The sequence below is a fragment of the Cervus elaphus genome, chromosome 32 (genome assembly GCF_910594005.1).
Source record: "Cervus elaphus chromosome 32, mCerEla1.1, whole genome shotgun sequence".
Classification (NCBI taxonomy): Eukaryota; Metazoa; Chordata; class Mammalia; order Artiodactyla; family Cervidae; genus Cervus; species Cervus elaphus.
The window spans coordinates 24483385-24500454 of record NC_057846.1 but is presented as its reverse complement, the minus strand read 5'-3'; positions in this window follow the sequence as shown (position 1 = coordinate 24500454).

Genomic DNA, 17070 nt, shown 5'->3' with positions numbered 1-17070 from the left:
ATTGGGCACCTACCAACCTGGGGAGTTCATCTTTCAGTATCCTATCTTTTTGCCTTTTCATACTGTTTTAATTCTGATAGACACAGTGCCTGATGAACTATGGACGGAAGTTCATGTCACTGTACAGGAGACAGGGAACAAGACCATCCCCAAGAAAAAGAAATGCAAAAAAGCAAAATGGCTGTCAGAGGAGGCCTTACAAATAGCTGTGAAAAGAAGAGAAGCAAAAATCAAAGGAGAAAAGGAAAGATACTACCATTTGAATGCAGAGTTCCAAAGAATAGCAGGGAGAGATAAGAAAGCCTTCCTCAGTGATCAGTGTAAAGAAATAGAGGAAAATAATACAATGGGAAAGACTAGAGATCTCTTCAAGAAAATCAGAGATACCAAGGGAACATTTCATGCAAAGATGGGCACAATAAAGGACAGAAATGGTATGGATCTAACAGAAGCAGAGGATATTATAAGAGGTGGCAAGAATACACAGAAGAACTGTACAAAAAAAGATCTTCATGACCCAGTTAATCACGATGGTGTGATCACCAACCTAGAGCCAGACATCCTGGAATGTGAAGTCAAGTGGGCCTTAGGAAGCATCGCTACAAACAAAGCTAGTGTAGGTGATGGAATTCCAGTTGAGCTATTTCAAATCCTAAAAGATGATGCTGTAAAAGTGCTGCACTCAACATGCCGGCAAATTTGGAAAACTCAGCAGTGGCCACGTGACTGGAAAATGTCAGTTTTCATTCCAATCCCTAAGAAAGGCAATGCCAAAGAATGCTCAAACTATTGCATAATTGGGCTCATCTCACAGGCTAGCAAAGTAGTGCTCAAAATTCTCCAAGCCAGGCTTCAGCAATACGTGTACTGTGAACTTCCAGATGTTCAAGTTGGTTTTAGGAAAGGCAGAGGAACCAGAGATCAAACTGCCAACATCCGCTGGATCACTGAAAAAGCAAGAGAGTTCCAGAAGAACATCTATTTCTGCTTTATTGACTATGCCAAAGCCTTTGACTGTTAGATCACAATCAACTGTGGAAAATTCTGAAAGAGATGTGAATACCAGACCACCTGACCTGCCTCTTGAGAAATCTATATGCAGGTCAGGAAGCAACATTTAGAACTGGACATGGGACAACAGACTGGTTCCAAATAGGAAAAGGAGTACGTCAAGGCTGTATATTGTCACCCTGCTTATTTAACTTATATGCAGAGTACATCATGAGAAACGCTGGGCTGGATGAAGCACAAGCTGGAATCAAGATTGCTGGAAGAAATATCAATAACCTCAGATATGCAGATGGCACCACCCTTATGGCAGAAAGTGAAGAAGAACTAAAGAGCCTCTTGATGAAAGTGAAAGAGGAAAGTGAAAAAGTTGGCTTAAAGCTCAACATTCAGAAAACTAAGATCATGGCATCCAGTCCCATCACTTCATGGCAAATAGATGGGGAAACAGTGGAAACAGTGGCTGACTTTATTTTTTGGAGCTCCAAAATCACTGCAGATGGTGACTACAACCATGAAATTAAAAGACACTTACTCTCTGGAAGGAAAGTTATGATCAACCTAGATAGCATATTAAAAAGCAGAGACATTACTTTGCCAACAAAGGTCCATCTAGTCATGGCTATGGTTTTTCCAGTGGTCATGTATGGATGTGAGAGTTGGACTATAAAGAAAGCTGAGCACTGAAGAATTGATGCTTTTGAACTATGGTGTTGGAGAAGACTCTTGGGAGTCCCTAGGACTGCAAGGAGATCCAACCAGTCCATCCTAAAGGAGATCAGTCCTGGGTATTCATTGGAAGGACTGATGCTGAAGCTGAAACTCCAATACTTTGACCACCTGATGCAAAGAGCTGACTCATTGGAAAAGACCCTGATGCTGGGAGAGATTGAGGACAGGCAGAGAAGCAGACGACAGAGGATGAGATGGTTGATGGCATCACTGACTCAGTGGACACGAGTTTGGGTGGACTCTGGGAGTTGGTGATGGACAGGGAGGCCTGGCGTGCTGTATTCCACAGGGTCACAAAGAGTCGGAAATGACTGAGCAACTAAACTGAACTGAACTGATTGCTATCTTTTAAGTATTTTATACTTAATATATTAAGTATTATATACAGATAAAAATGAAGATGAATACCAGATTATATATGACTGAACTCCTATAATAAACTAAAGTTATTTGAAGTATGGATAATACGTAACATTTTGCTTCTTTATGGACTTTTAAATGTTTGCCAAATTACAGACTCATACTGACAGAAAACTGTATGATTTTATACAATACATACTTGTATAGTTTGTATTGGTAAATATAACTGATACAAACTGATACAGATAAAACCGATGACATCTTTGAGTTCTGTGATCCAAACATATTATTTAGTGTCTTTCATGTTTCAGGCATAGTAGTATATAAACAAAATAATCTTTTTTACCTTTTAATACCTAGGCAAAAATTGAAATTAGATAGCCTCCTTCTGCCTGTCCTCTTTAGGAGTTACATTTTATATCTGAAAACAACATTCTGTACCCAGACTTTATAAATTCATTCTATTTTGTTCATATCAGAGTCTTCTTTTGTAACTAGCATTTGGCAAAACTCTGCATTGTATCTGTTTTATCGTGCATTACACTAAACAGCTAGGTGGAGAAAAGATATAACAACACCCTAATGGAACATCTGGGACCGTATAAAAATCACCATTTATATTTCTGCAGATGATTAGATTTACCAAGGGATCTTCTTCTGATGAAAACAGTAGAGAAATATACAGCCTCAATTCATCACAAACTACAACTCAAAACTAAAACTTGTGATGTAATCCTTCAACTCCCAATTCAGATAATTATTTAAAAATTGGAAGAAGGTGTTAAAAACATCTCTTAAATTTGTGGCCTGAGTCACATTCAGGCTCAAGCAATAGCATTTGTAAATCACACCTTGAGATGAGTTGAGGTGAGAACCACAAGACAGACCAATCTGATGAGCATCATCCCTTGGAGTTTGACCCACACGGTGATTTTCTGGGGGATGAATATGGAAGTCCTAAAGCCATGATGCATGACCAGGTGTGTAGAGGGCAGATGCTGGATAAAAGATAATGGCCAATTAGAAACTTGACAAGTGATGCCTTATCACCTATTTGATGTGAAAAATCATCTGTCATATTCTTGAAAGCATTTATAATCTCTGTTGCCAAGTGCGTTCCCTTTCAGAGAAATCTGGAAGGACGGAAATAGGTTTTACGTACAGTTGTGCCTGCCAGACTTTGAATTTCATAGATCAATAAAATTTCAAATATGAATTTAGGGATTAATGTAGAGCTACTGACCATTAAAAGCTTTTGTCAGGTAAGAACATTTTTTAAAATAAAAAAAAAAATCATTATAATGGCAATCATATCTCAAAAAAAAGTTCTAGCCAAAATGGTAGGAAGGGCACAATATCAGATTAAGGAAAAATCTTTCAAGATAAAAAAGAACAACTTGGTTTAAAATCCACCATGTTATACCAATTTTCCTCACTTCAGAAAATATCAATTTTCCTCACTTCCTCGTCTTCAATTCACTGGAGAAGATTAAGAACAAATATTCTTCAACTTACAAAGGCGTTACATCCTAAAAGACCCACCGTAAGGTAAAAATAAAAGGCAGGTTTTCTTTTAAAATTCAAAGAGTGTTTTTGCCTGTATATCAATCAGAAAATAAATACTTTAGAAAAAGGTGGTCATAGCTAAGAGAAGGAAAAAAGAAAATATTGTAAGTCAAAATTGCATTTAACATATTTAACCTACAGAACATCATGGCTTACTTGGGCCTACGTTGAATGTGCTCAGAAGACTTCCATTACCCTACTGTTCAGCAAAACACAAAGTCTGTTTTATAATAAAGTACAAAACATCTCATGTGCTTTATTGAATGCTGTACTGAAAGTGAACCAGACTGGCAGTCTGTACAGAATGGTTGTGTCAGTAGCTTCCTCACATGAATGAATGTCGGCCTGGGCTCTGCGGCTGCTGCAGTTACTGAGCATCACGACCGAGGAGGGGACAGAGTGTCGCTAGTCGGGGGGATGATCAAAATTCAAAATTTGAAGTACCGCTTCTACGGCATGTACTACTTTCACACCATCACAAAGTCAAAAAATTTTAAGATGAACCATCATAACTCAGAGTAATTAGGAACCACTGAAGGAAGGGAGGAAAGACCAAGAGGATTCAAGGAATTTAACAGAGTACAAAAGTGGGCCAATAATATCTTATTTTTGAAAGCACTTGTTTTCTAGAATTAAGAGCTAGTTTTTTTATTCACAGGTTTCCTACTGGTACAGAGCTAAGCAGGTAGTATAGCCAGCTCAGCGGACTCTCATGAAACCCCCACACTTCAAGTCTTAAAGGAACCGTAGATATTCCTGGGCGTATTGTAGCATTTATGCTAAAGCACTGCTTATTTTCTTGGCAAATAGTAAAATAGGACCTAAGATATTTGGGGCTTAATAATGCTATAGCTTTCTTTGAAAGGCTCCTAGGAAAGACTTTTTAGACGGTCTTCCTAAGATATATATTCAAGAAGAAAACTGCTGACTTTATGTACCACTTGACTACAGAGCATCAGCGGTCTTGTTCTCCCAGGCCTACCCAGCTGACGTTCTTGCAGCACCTACAATATCACCTGAGAGGCAAGTGCCAGGCATTGCTGATACCGAGACAAGTCCTGGTCTATAGGTGACTTAAAGCCAGATATGCACATATCTCAGATACTCAGAATGATAAAAATAAATAAATAAATAAAGCATAATTATTCCTTAACAACACTGCAAAATGGCACAGAAACTTATCCTTAGGATTTTAGTCCCCAAACTGTTTCAATGTTGGTTGTTGCTGCAGGGTCCCTAAACCATCTTATTAGTTGACAATAAGAACAATGACGATTGTTATCCTGTGTGAAAAACAATACGCCCAAGCAAAAAACTGCTGATGTAATAGGATGATTCAAAAATCTTTGGAATATATATATAATACTCCTCTTACCCTGTGTTTTCCTAAAATTTGAAAGTTTCCCTCTCTTATTATACTAGTTTTTAGCAATGTACAGTTTATGGCAGTAGTATGATCTGTATGGAGCCACCAAGATGTCAAAATAAGGATCATGAACACATCCAAACAGCCTCAAAGAATAATATGACCAAAGTACAACTAAAAATTTACAGGTCATATCACATAGGGCTTCCCAGGTGGCACAGTGGTAAAGAACCCGCCTGTCAATGCAGGAGACACAAGAAATGCATGTTTGATCTCTGGGTTGGGACAATCTCCTGGAAGGAACTGGCAACCCACTCCAGTGTTCTTGCCTGGAGAATCCCATGGACAGAGGAGCCTGGTGGGTTATAGTCCATGGGGTGGCAAAAGAGTCAGACACGACTGAGCACACACATGCACATATCATACACATGTAGTAAAATATTGCAGATGAAAGAGCAAATCCTATACACTATTGTTAGGAAATTATTGAGAGCTAATTCTTGAATTTTGGAGAAGCATGGTGCATACATGTTAAGTATGTGTCAGTAAGGGATCTGCCTTTACATCAAAACACTTCTGAGTTAATGGTGGTGGCTTTCACATGCCATATATAATGTGACTGTCTCGAGAACACTTCGGCAGAAATAGTACCACTTAACTTAGCACACTTTTTGTCCTTCACATATCCTCTGTTAAGAAATAAATTACTGTACTAAAGAAAGGAGTCTGAAATATTAAATTAACAGATATAAGCTAAGCACTTCGGTTGGAAATGCCATCTTTGGAGTTATATCCTTTATAAATTGTTATTGGAAGTTCAGAAAAATCAATTTTAACCTTGTACAGGAAATAAAAGCAAAATAATTGTGAAGTGTATGGAGACAGAAAGGGACCATCAGCCAAAAAAGAGAAAAATGTGGACTTTAGAGAGGGAAAACAATAAATCTTAGATACACTGGTCCAATTTCAATAGTAAATGAGCTTTTGATTATTTATACTCTGTGTGCTTTTCTACCATTATTAAAACAATAAATAACATCCAAGAAGAGAAGCAAAACTTTTCATCTAAAAAAATCTTTTTTTTTTAAGAGAAAAAAACGTAATTAATATTTTGGAAATGCAGGCCACTGTTTGGCCCAAATGAATGTACAGTGTTTGATGCTTGTAATTCACTTAGTCTTCAAAGAAGAATTCAGTTATTTTATGAGAAATTAATGTCCCGTTGTGCATGCCTGTGTGCAATTCACTTCAGTCATATCTGACTCTTTGCAACCCTGTGGACTATGGCCCACTTCATGGAGTCAGTCTGAAGATTAAATGAGAATATATTTGAATGCTATCACACAATAAGCATTCAAAAGGACCAATAGGAGAAGTAATGAGGGAGGAAAGGAACAAGCCGAGCTGACTGCATCTTGAAGAAGAAGGAAACTCCATCTTGCACTTTCAGCGAGCTTTGGACTATGTGCCTGGTAGCAATGGGGATAACATACCTACGGCCAAACTGGCCTCCCGGACTGATAAGCACCAGATTCCATACCAAGATTTCCCATCGCCAAAAAGAATGGAATAATCCCCTGTGTAGTCAGTCACCTTTGTAATCTTTATGGCACCCATCGGTGTAGGCTACAACATATAACTAGCTGACCCTTCTGATTATGAATCATGGCTGTAACCTGATTGTAGCTCCCTTTAACACTTTCCAGACTAGGTTTAAGGAATTTGGGGATGTGGGCTTGAGCAGTGCCCTTAAGGTATGTAAGGTTTTCACAAAAGTCTGTCGGGGTCCTTGGCTAAGAGGAGACTCTGCCTTGGGCCTGCCGATGCAATAAACTGCACTCCACTATCTGCACTGTCCTTCTGAGTGAGTTTGTTTCCCGGAATGCGTGGCTACAACAGTAAAAGTAGGAAGAATTGTAAGGTCAAGGTACGTGAATCAGAATGAGGGAAAGGAACTGAACTAAATATTTATGGCATGAGACATGATCATCTGATTCATCATTCTCACAAGTGGATGGTGTTGCCAATGGGATTCAAACAGTCTATGCAGAAAGACATTCTGCAACCCATCCTATTAGGGATGCCCTTTCCAATTGGATAGGAATAGCTGAAGACTCTTCTCCCTTTGAGAGTGATTGGCTGGCTTGGCCATCATTTGCTTCTTTTACTTCCATTTTCTAGGCCTCTACTATTACCTGGCCTCTCTTTTGATAGAAATCCTTGCTACTCTTCCCTTAAACATGCTAACACCCAAAATAGAGTTATAGTCTCTCAGACCCAAAAGTCATTCTCCTTTCTCCCTATATGAGAATATCAATTAAGGAATCAGTCTTACAATTTGACTTCCTAGAGGGTAGTCTTTACCTCCGTTTCAAGTTGAAAAAGTGACACCCCCAAGAATAGTCAACAGGAGTATCTCTAAAAATATGATTATTTTCACTTTTCACGTTTTTATATAAGTGTAGTATGAAACCCAGTTTAAATCTAAGTTAGGATAAACCTAGGATTGACATGTCTGGACCTGTCTGGAAGACTAGTCAGGTCAACCTAGCAGGGATCTATTTAAATGACAGGTAAGAAGTTTCTTTGAAACAGATAAACTCAGTGGACATGAGTTTGAGAAAACTCCAGGAGATAGTGAAGGACAGTAAAGCCTGGCATGCTGCAGTCCATGGGGTCACAAAAGTCTAACGCGACTGAGCGACTGAACAACATCTTATGTTGAATTGCTTCATTGCTTTTCAAGTCTGCTCTATCCTTCTACTTTTCTGCCTATTCATCCTATTAATTTTGAGAATTTGATATTGAAACGTCAACTAAAAATCTTAATTTATCTACTTAAAAAAATAATTGTAATATATAGTAGAACTGTATGCAACTTTGTTCTGTATTTTCCAAGTCTCCTATAAATAGGTTATCATAGTTTCACAATTTAAAAAAGAAAGAAGAAAAAAAGGAGATTAAAAATGATAAGAAAAGGATAATGGCTGAGAACTCTGACAATAGGAATGATTCTCAAGACTGAAGAAAAACTCTGCCACACTTGAGAAGTGCTAACTTTGCAAATGTATGGCAACCTGTAAGACATGAGGTAAAAGGAGATGAAAGAAATGGGCAGCTTTTGAACATGCAGCTTGTCAGCATGAACTCTGGATGCACCTTAGACTAATGTAATTAGAAGTAGAGTTCAGTTCAGTTCAGTCGCTCAGTCGTGTCCCACTCTTTGTGACCCCATGAATCCCAGCATGTCGGGCCTCCCTGCCCATCACCAACTCCCGGAGTTTACTCAAACTCATGCCCATCGAATCAGTGATGCCATCCAGCCATCTCATCCTCTGTCATTCCCTTCTCCTCCTGCCCCCAATCCCTCCCAGCATCAGGGTCTTTTTCAATGAGTCAACTCTTCACATGAGGTGGCCAAAGTATTGGAGTTTCAGCTTCAACATCAGTCCTTCCAATGAACACCCAGGACTGATCTCTTTTAGGTTGGACTGGTGGATCTCCTTGTAGTCCAAGGGACCCTCAAGAATCTTCTTCAACACCACAATTCAAAAGCATCAGTTTTTTGGTGCTCAGCTTTCTTCACAGTCCAACTCTCACATCCATACATGACCACTGGAAAAACCATAGCCTTGACATGACACACCTTTGTTGGCAAAGTAATGTCTCTGCTTTTTAATATGCTATCTAGGTTGGTCATAACTTTCCTTCCAAGGAGTAAGCATCTTTTAATTTCATGGCTGCAATCACCATCTGCAGTGATTTTGTGGCCCAAAAAAATAAAGTCTGACACTATTTCCACTGTTGCCCCATCTATTTCCCATGAAGTGATGGGACCAGATGCCATGATCTTAGTTTTCTGAATGTGAGCTTTAAGCCAACTTTTTCACTCTCCTCTTTCACTTTTATCAAGAGGCTTTTTAGTTCCTCTTCACTTTCTGCCATAAGGGTGGTGTCATCTGCATATCTGAGGTTATTGATATTTCTCCCAGCAATCTTGACTCCAGCTTATAGAGTAGGAGTTACTTATTCAGTCTGCCCCATAAATATTTGTTGGGCATCTACGATGTGCCAAAAACTCTTCTATATACTGGGGATAGAGCAGTGAACAAAACTAAATCCCTGCCCTCATGGAGCTTTTTGTCAATAGGAGAAATGAATGACAAACATATTTATTGAGTGCTGTTAAGTACTCTGGAGAAAAATAACAGGGCAACTGAATCAGGGTGTCACAGGGTGGGTAGAGTATAGGTATTTATCTTCAGTGGTTGGGAAGACCTCTCAGACAAGGTAGCTTTGATCACAGACCTAAAGGAAGTGAAGACCTACAAGTTTAAACACAATGAACATGCTCCCAATAAAGCTTATTGAAATTTTAAAAATAAATACTAATAAATACGTACATAAATAAAACTGTTAAAAAAAGAAATATACTCGTTTATTAGTTGCTCAGTCGTGTCCAGCTCTTTGCGATCCCATAGACTGTAGCCAACCAGGGCTCCTCTGTCCATGGAATTCTCCAGGCAAGAATGCTGGAGTGGGTAGCTATTCCCTTCTCCAGGGGATCTTCCCGACCTAGGATTCGAACCCGGGTCTCCTGCACTGCAGGCAAATTCTTCCCCAAGTGAGCCACTAGGGAACCCCCATCTTAAGGGACGACTTATTCAAAATATGCACGTTTACTGAAAGAACAGCAGAGTGGGTTGTACAGGTAATTCTGAGCACAAGTAGCTCCTGTCACTTACATGGTCTTCGGTACAAGTTCACCTGTACTAAAGCTCTAGGAAAAGGAGCTGCAGTAAAGCAGTGAGTAAAACCCAAAAGACCCATTTATTACAATCCCATTAAGGATAAAAGCACTACTAGACCGTACTGTTTTATCGTTTTCTGCAAGAGTGTAACTCAGTTTGGAGTGTCAGAATTATGAACTCAGGGACTGGAAGCAGGTGGCTGGGCAACCACTGTCCAAAATGTGGACAAAATTTATTATTATTACTAATAATCAAGAAATAATGCTCTGAGCCATGAATAACCCTATTAAGATAATTTTCAGTGTCTTATTCAGTGCCCACCAAGAGCTTAGATTGCGGAACACTGTACATTCATGGCTAGAAAATCGATAGTATCAAATCACGCAGTAATAGTCACTTGAGAATTATTTCCCACTTGGAGTAGTTATCACCTCATGTTCTCAAACTTTTATAGGACAATTTTGATAAGTATAGCTGTAATTAAAAGTATATCTATTTACAGTCACATATAAAAAATATTCATGTGAGGACAATTTCAGCTTGCAACTCTGCAGTGTAATATGGATTAAAGATCTAAATGCAAGACCAGAAACTATAAAACTCTTAGAGGAAAACATAGGCAGAACACTCTCTGACATAAATCAGCAAGATCTTCCATGACCCCACCTTCCAGAGTAATGGAAATAAAAACAAAAATAAACAAATGGGACCTAATTAAACTTAAAAGCTTTTGCACAAGGAAGGAAACAATAAGCAAAGTGAAAAGGCAGCCTTCGGAAGGGAGAAAATAACAGCAAACCAAATAACTGACAAAGAATTAATCTCCAAAATATACAAGCAGCTCATGCAGCTCAATACCAGAAAAACGAACAACCCAATCAAAAAGTGGGCAAAAGGACTAAACAGACATTTTTCCAAACAAGACATACAGATGGCTAACTCTGTAAAGTCATCATCCATTGTTTTATCTGATGTCCCTGACTTTCGTGCCAGCAAGTGTGCTCTCCAGAAGAACTTCTGTGCTTCCATTTGGGGAGGACAATGGAAACAGCAGAATCTTTGTGTTTCCTTGGTTATGAACTCAGAACTAAATTTAGGACTTGGCTGCTATAATATACAAACCCTATACCTGATGTATGTACTTCCTCATTCTGTTTAACTAGAGTTCTTTTGTTTACTTTTTAATTGTCCTGCTTGTTACATTTTTGCATATTCAAAGCAGAATCAAATCTATGTCAGAAGAAATTGAGCTTAGACATCATACAAAAACAGATTATATTAAAACCAATTAAGGGGCTTCCCAGCTGGTGCTAGTGGTAAAGAACCTGTCTGCCAATGCAGGAGGCCAAAGACACAGGAGTTCAATCCCTGCATCAGGGAGAAGCCCTGGAGTAGCATGCCACTCCACTAGATACCAGATTCCACTCCAGTATTCTTGCCTGGAAAACTCCATGGACAGAGGAGCCAGGCTGGCTACAGTCCATGGGGCGGCAAAGAGTCAGACATGATAGAGCACACACAAAACCTATTAAAATTCTTGTCCCAATTCATAAATCATTGGCGGGTATTTCAGCATCATTCTCAGCTGCACCATGGTCCATGTTCAACTAAACATGGCATGAGAAGGGGTCCAAGAACAATTTACTACCAAGTACTATATAGAAAAATGGTAACCTGGCTTCAGTGAGCAACTACACAGCACAAAATACTAGGGTGAAGTATTAATCTCTGTATATGGGTAAACTCCGGCAGTTGGTGATGGACAGGAAGGCCTGGCGTGCTGTGGTTCATGGGGTTGCAAAGACTTGGACGCGACTGAGTGACTGAATTGGAAGTGGATGGGTATAATTTGAATTCAAGAACCACTGTCCAAAAGAGATAGTTCATTCTTTAAACCAGTGATTGTTTCCACTGAACTGGTAACTTAAAAAGAAAAGTAATACCCTGTGTTCAGTCAGTTCAGTTCAGTTGCTTATTCATACCTGACTCTTTGCGACCCCATGGACTGCAGCATACCAGGCCTCCCTGTCCATCACCAGCTTCAGGAGTTTACTCAAACTCATGTCCATCGAGTCAGTGATGCCATTCAACCGTCTCATCCTCTGTCGTCCCCTTCTCCTCCTGCCTTCAATCTTTCCCAGCATCAGGGTCTTTTCGAATGAGTCAGCTCTTCGCATCAGGTGGCCAAAGTATTGGAGTTTCAGCTTCAGCATCAATCCCTCCAATGAATATTCAGGACTGATTTCCTTTAGGGTAGACTAGTTGGATCTCCTTTCTGTCCAAGGGACTCTCCAGAGTCTTCTCCAACACCACAGTTCAAAAGCATCAATTTTTCGATGCTAAGCATTCTTTATAGTCCAACTCTCACATCCATACATGACTACTGGAAAAACCATAGCTTTGACTAGACGGACCTTTGTTGGTAAAGTAATGTCTCTGCTTCTTAATATTCTGTCTGGGTTGGTCATAACTTTTTTTCCAAGGAGCAAGTGTGTTTTAATTTCATGGGTGCAGTTACCATCTGCAGTGATTTTGGAGCTAAAAAAAAAAATCTCTCACTGTTTCCCCATTTATTTGCCATGAAGTGATGGGACTGGATGCCATGATCTTAGTTTTCTGAATGCTGAGCTTTAAGCCAACTTTTTCACTCTCCTCTTTCACTTTCATCAAGAGGCTCTAGTTCCTCTTTGCTTTCTGCCATAAGGGTGGCACCATCTGCATATCTGAGGTTACTGATATTTCTCTCAGCAATCTTGATTCCAGCTTGCGCTTCATCCAGCCAAACATTTTGCATGATGTATCTGCATATAAGTTAAATAAGCAAGGTGACAGTATACAACCTTGACGTACTCCTTTCCTGATTTGGAACCAGTCTGTCGTTCCATGTCCAGTTCTAACTGTTGCTTCTTGACCTGCATTCAGATTTCTCCGGAGGCAGATAAGCTGGTCTGTGGGTTGGTTAGGGTGCAGGAATTCTCATATACTTCTGATGACAGTGTTAACTGGTACAACTTTTCAAAGGCAGCATGCTGAGTGGCTAGCAATGAGTGCAGTGTCAGGTGGATGGGAGGGGAGTTTGGGGGAGAAGGGATACATGTGCCTGTGTAGTTGAGTACCTTTGCTGTCCACCGGAAACTATCACAACACTTAATCGGCTATGAAAGTGAAACTGTTAGTAAGCTGTGTCCTACTCTTTGCAACCCCGTGGACTGTAGCCTGCCAGGCTCCTCTGTCCATGGAATTCTCCCGGCAAGAATACTGGAGATTCCCTTCTCCAGCGGATCTTCTTGACCCAGGGATCAAACCCCAATCAACAGCATTGCAGACAGATTCTTTACCGTCTGACCTAAATCCCACTTCTGCTTTTTTTACTTACTGGTTGTATGATCTTATGTCCTTTAACCCTCATTTTTTACCAACTTTAAAATGGATATACTGATAAAATTAAATTAGTCATGTTGTAGTGAAGATTGAGATGCACTTACCTAGCACACTGTAAGCATTTATGTGTTCAATTTCCTTATGTATTAATATTACTTCTCAGTTTTTAGGTTTGGCAATACAAACAAAGCCTTTAGATTAAACATTAGCTTCTGACCCTGAAATTCCACTTTTCAGAATTTAGTCTAAGGAAATAAGGCCACCCACAATGTTTTAGTTGCCAGGATATCTCAGAATTCCAGTCATTAATCTGAACATCAGCTGTAGATGTGTGTTGAGTCTTAAAACTAGACTGAGAAGGTACAAGCTGAATCTTACTTGCTGATAATTAACCTTTTAGTGGTTCTAAGTGAAATAAAGAATTAAAATATTTGATTATTGTATGAGAATAATGTTATCTGGAAAAGCAGTCTTGAAATTTAGAGGAAAAATTTTAGAAAACAATCTGCTATTTTAAGGTTTTGCTGAAGTTTTGAGTTTGAGGGTTTTTTTCATTCTCATCTCCAGTGAAGAAAGGCTTTTAGCTGACAATAGCTAATTAATAACAAGATTAGCCCCAGGGCAGTGTTTACTTGGCGTGATTCCCTAAACCCCCTGCATTAAAATCCACTGGTTTGTTTGTTAAACACGCAGATTTCTGTGTCCATTCTGGTCTGCTAAACAGAGTCGTGGCAGAGGCTTGGAAATCTGCACATTTTAAAAGCACCCAGAGGTTAAACAGGCTAAAGCTTTGGTTCCAGTTCCCCTGGAGATGAAGAGCACCAGTCTACCTAGGAGAGGAGTTACAGATCTTCTCCGGTTAAAAGATTCAAGGTTGTGGCCTTATTATTTTGGAAAAACAAGCATCAAAATAAAAGCCTTTTTAAAGGGAAATGGAAGAATGCAGTCTTTATTGCACTTTTCTGACTTTAGATCATTTTAAATATCACCCTTTTTGTTCACATATGTTTCTGTATGTGTACATTTACAGGATTCTGTCGATGGGTTTTTCTTTAAAAGTAAAGAATGCCATATAAGTACTCCATCCTTTGAGGAGCACTTTCTTATAAACTCTTATATCCCTAACAAAGAATAACAGCTGTCCAGCCAAGCTCTGGCAAAAGGTTTCATCTTTCTCTTCTCTCTTCGTTGGTGTAAGCATTAAATTTATTGTCACAGATGAGTGCAGTTGAAAGACTGGCTTTCAAAAGGCAAGTAGGGTCCACTCCACGGCAAGCATTCTGTAGAGGAGGAGGAATTCTGCATTCTTTCTACGTTGTAAATTGTTTCTCACTTAGGTTGTGTGAGATGACAGTAAGGAATTCCATGATTCAGTTTTAACTTCTATACTACCATTTCAAGCAATTCAATTAAAAAAAAAAATAAAAGAGCAACATCTTACCCACACACTACAGTTACGAACCTACTAACATGAGGCAGTCATACTGCGTCAGAGGCTCCCATATATAATGTCACGGGAACCAGGTGTTTAAGGATGACAATGGTCAAAGAAAATGACTGATGGATGAAAGAGAAGGAGGTAGCAGTTCCAGCTGATATGAAATTTCTTAGTTGGCCAGAAGGGTACAATGTGTGTGGGTATTCCATTCATATGTGTTAAATATGTGTGCCTATCTTTGTACAGTAGAATATGCATACATCTCATACTAATTATTAGACATACATGTTAAGAGAGATTTGCATTAATGACAAAAATGAAAATTTACTTTAATGCAAATCAGAGTTTTACAGATTGTTTTTCCGTATTCCAGTATCCAAACTCTGAGTCTAATATGTAAAGTCTGAAACCATGTACTTTTTGGGATCTCGGTCTGTCTGGCACCAGCCTCAGCACCCTGACGCTAGGAAAAATTGAAGGCAAGAGGAGAAGGAGAAGAGGGCAGAAGAGGAGGAGATTGTGAGACATCTCCTATCTGAAGGACATGAATTTGAGCAAGCTCTGGGAGGTAGTGAAGGACAGGGAAGCCTGGCATGCTGCAGTCCATGGGGTCACAGAGAGTTGGACACGACTGAATGGCTAAACAATGGGCACCAACCAGTCCCACCCGTGCCAACCTAGCTCCCATTCTTCCCTTTCACACACAAATTCTCCACAAATAAAAAGGCAAAGACTTCTGATAAAATTTCTCAGCAACTGAGATTTCCTCTCTCCACTCTAAGCTGTCAAATCTAGATGCCCCAATGCTGAGACTCCCTGTGGTTCGTAAAGCATTGTAAGCTACTACCCAGAGTCTACCTGTCTGTCACATAACAGAAGCATCCTTGGAGCATGGAAGAGTGAGAAATCCTGGCAAGGGGTCAAGGGGCTAGAAAGAAGAGAAGGACACCAGGAGAATGTTCTCCTGGCATTTGGGGATCTTGAGACAAAGAGATGGGGGTGGGAGAGCCAGATTGGAGAAGCAAGGAAGGGACAGTCTATAGAGACATCTTAAAAATAATAGCTAAAGCTGCAGATATGTATAGAACCCTTAGCACTAAACTCCCAGCACCTATATTCAGAAACCATCCTTTAGATAAGTGGGGAGGCTGCAGAGAGGCATTTATCACATGTTCTCATCCAGTCTTCCCAGCGTTATTTGAAAAGTTGTTCTCAACGTTTTCACTGCCTTAATAACCTGCAGTTCTTATTTACAAATTTAAAATTAAATGAATCTATTGTACAATTTCAAATTTAAAGTTCTTTCAAAGACTTTGGCAAAATCACATTTTTTTTTAAACAAAGAGCCAAATAACTATAGTTAGAGTTTGTCTTATTTTTAATTGAGAGAATTTTCTGTAGCTAGACATAAAACAGGAGCTGAAAAGTAAGGAAATAGAAGGGATAGGCCAAAGGCATCTGACACAACCTCCACCGGGCTACTTCTTAGCTTTCTCACGGACCCGCCTCTCTCTCTGTTGATGGAAGATATGTAGATGCACTTTCGGTATCTAATATTCAACCTGGGTGTGCTGGCCTGCACTCTGCCCAGCTTTGCCCAGGCGTGGCAGATGCCTCTACCCAGCTAGGTCAGTACTGCCTAACAACTCAAGAAAGCTCCTGTGACATTCGCATGTCTGCACACAGAACAAGACACGACTATGTCATTCATTTGGAAACTCAATCTCACATCTCTAGTCTCCCTTTGAAGTTGCCTTTTCAATTTATCTTTATTCCTCCAGCCACCAACTTTACTACTTCCTCAGTCCCCAAACAGGAGTTCTGTCTTGGGCTTCTCACTCTGCCCACTCTTCTGGAACCTTCTCATCCCTTCCCATGGCTTCCATTATGATCTTCCTACCCAAAGCATCTTCACCTGTGTCGTTGTCTTAGAGTTCCCTCCTGAGTTTTAGACCCTAATGTCAAACTGTACACTAGTCAACCCCTCTGAAAATCCAGCAGACATCTCCAACACCAATGTCAAGGATGGAACTCAATATTGTTTCCCATCCCCATGCCCCCAAAGGCTGCATTCCCCATCTCAGCACACAACACCATTAACATTTTCCTGGATCAACAACCTGGGTGCCACTCTGGGCTTTTCATGCTCATTCACACAAGTATCCTCTCTCTCCCATAGATCACATCAATATAATTACTTAATCCAACCATCCTAAAGAATTCCACCACTCTTCACTCCCCTGCTTCCAGCCTAGTCCAAGCTAACATCACCTCTTTCGTCCATTACAGAAACATGAGGTTTCCATATTCCCTTGAATTCTCTTTAGTTCCCATTGGAAAAATCCAGAGTGTTCTAAAAAGGTAAAACTCATGAAGTCAATATACCATGAAAGTATGCTAATAATTTCCAGGGTTCATGGATTCAAATCTAAAAGTCTTAATATTGCATGAAAGTCTGCTTATCCTTC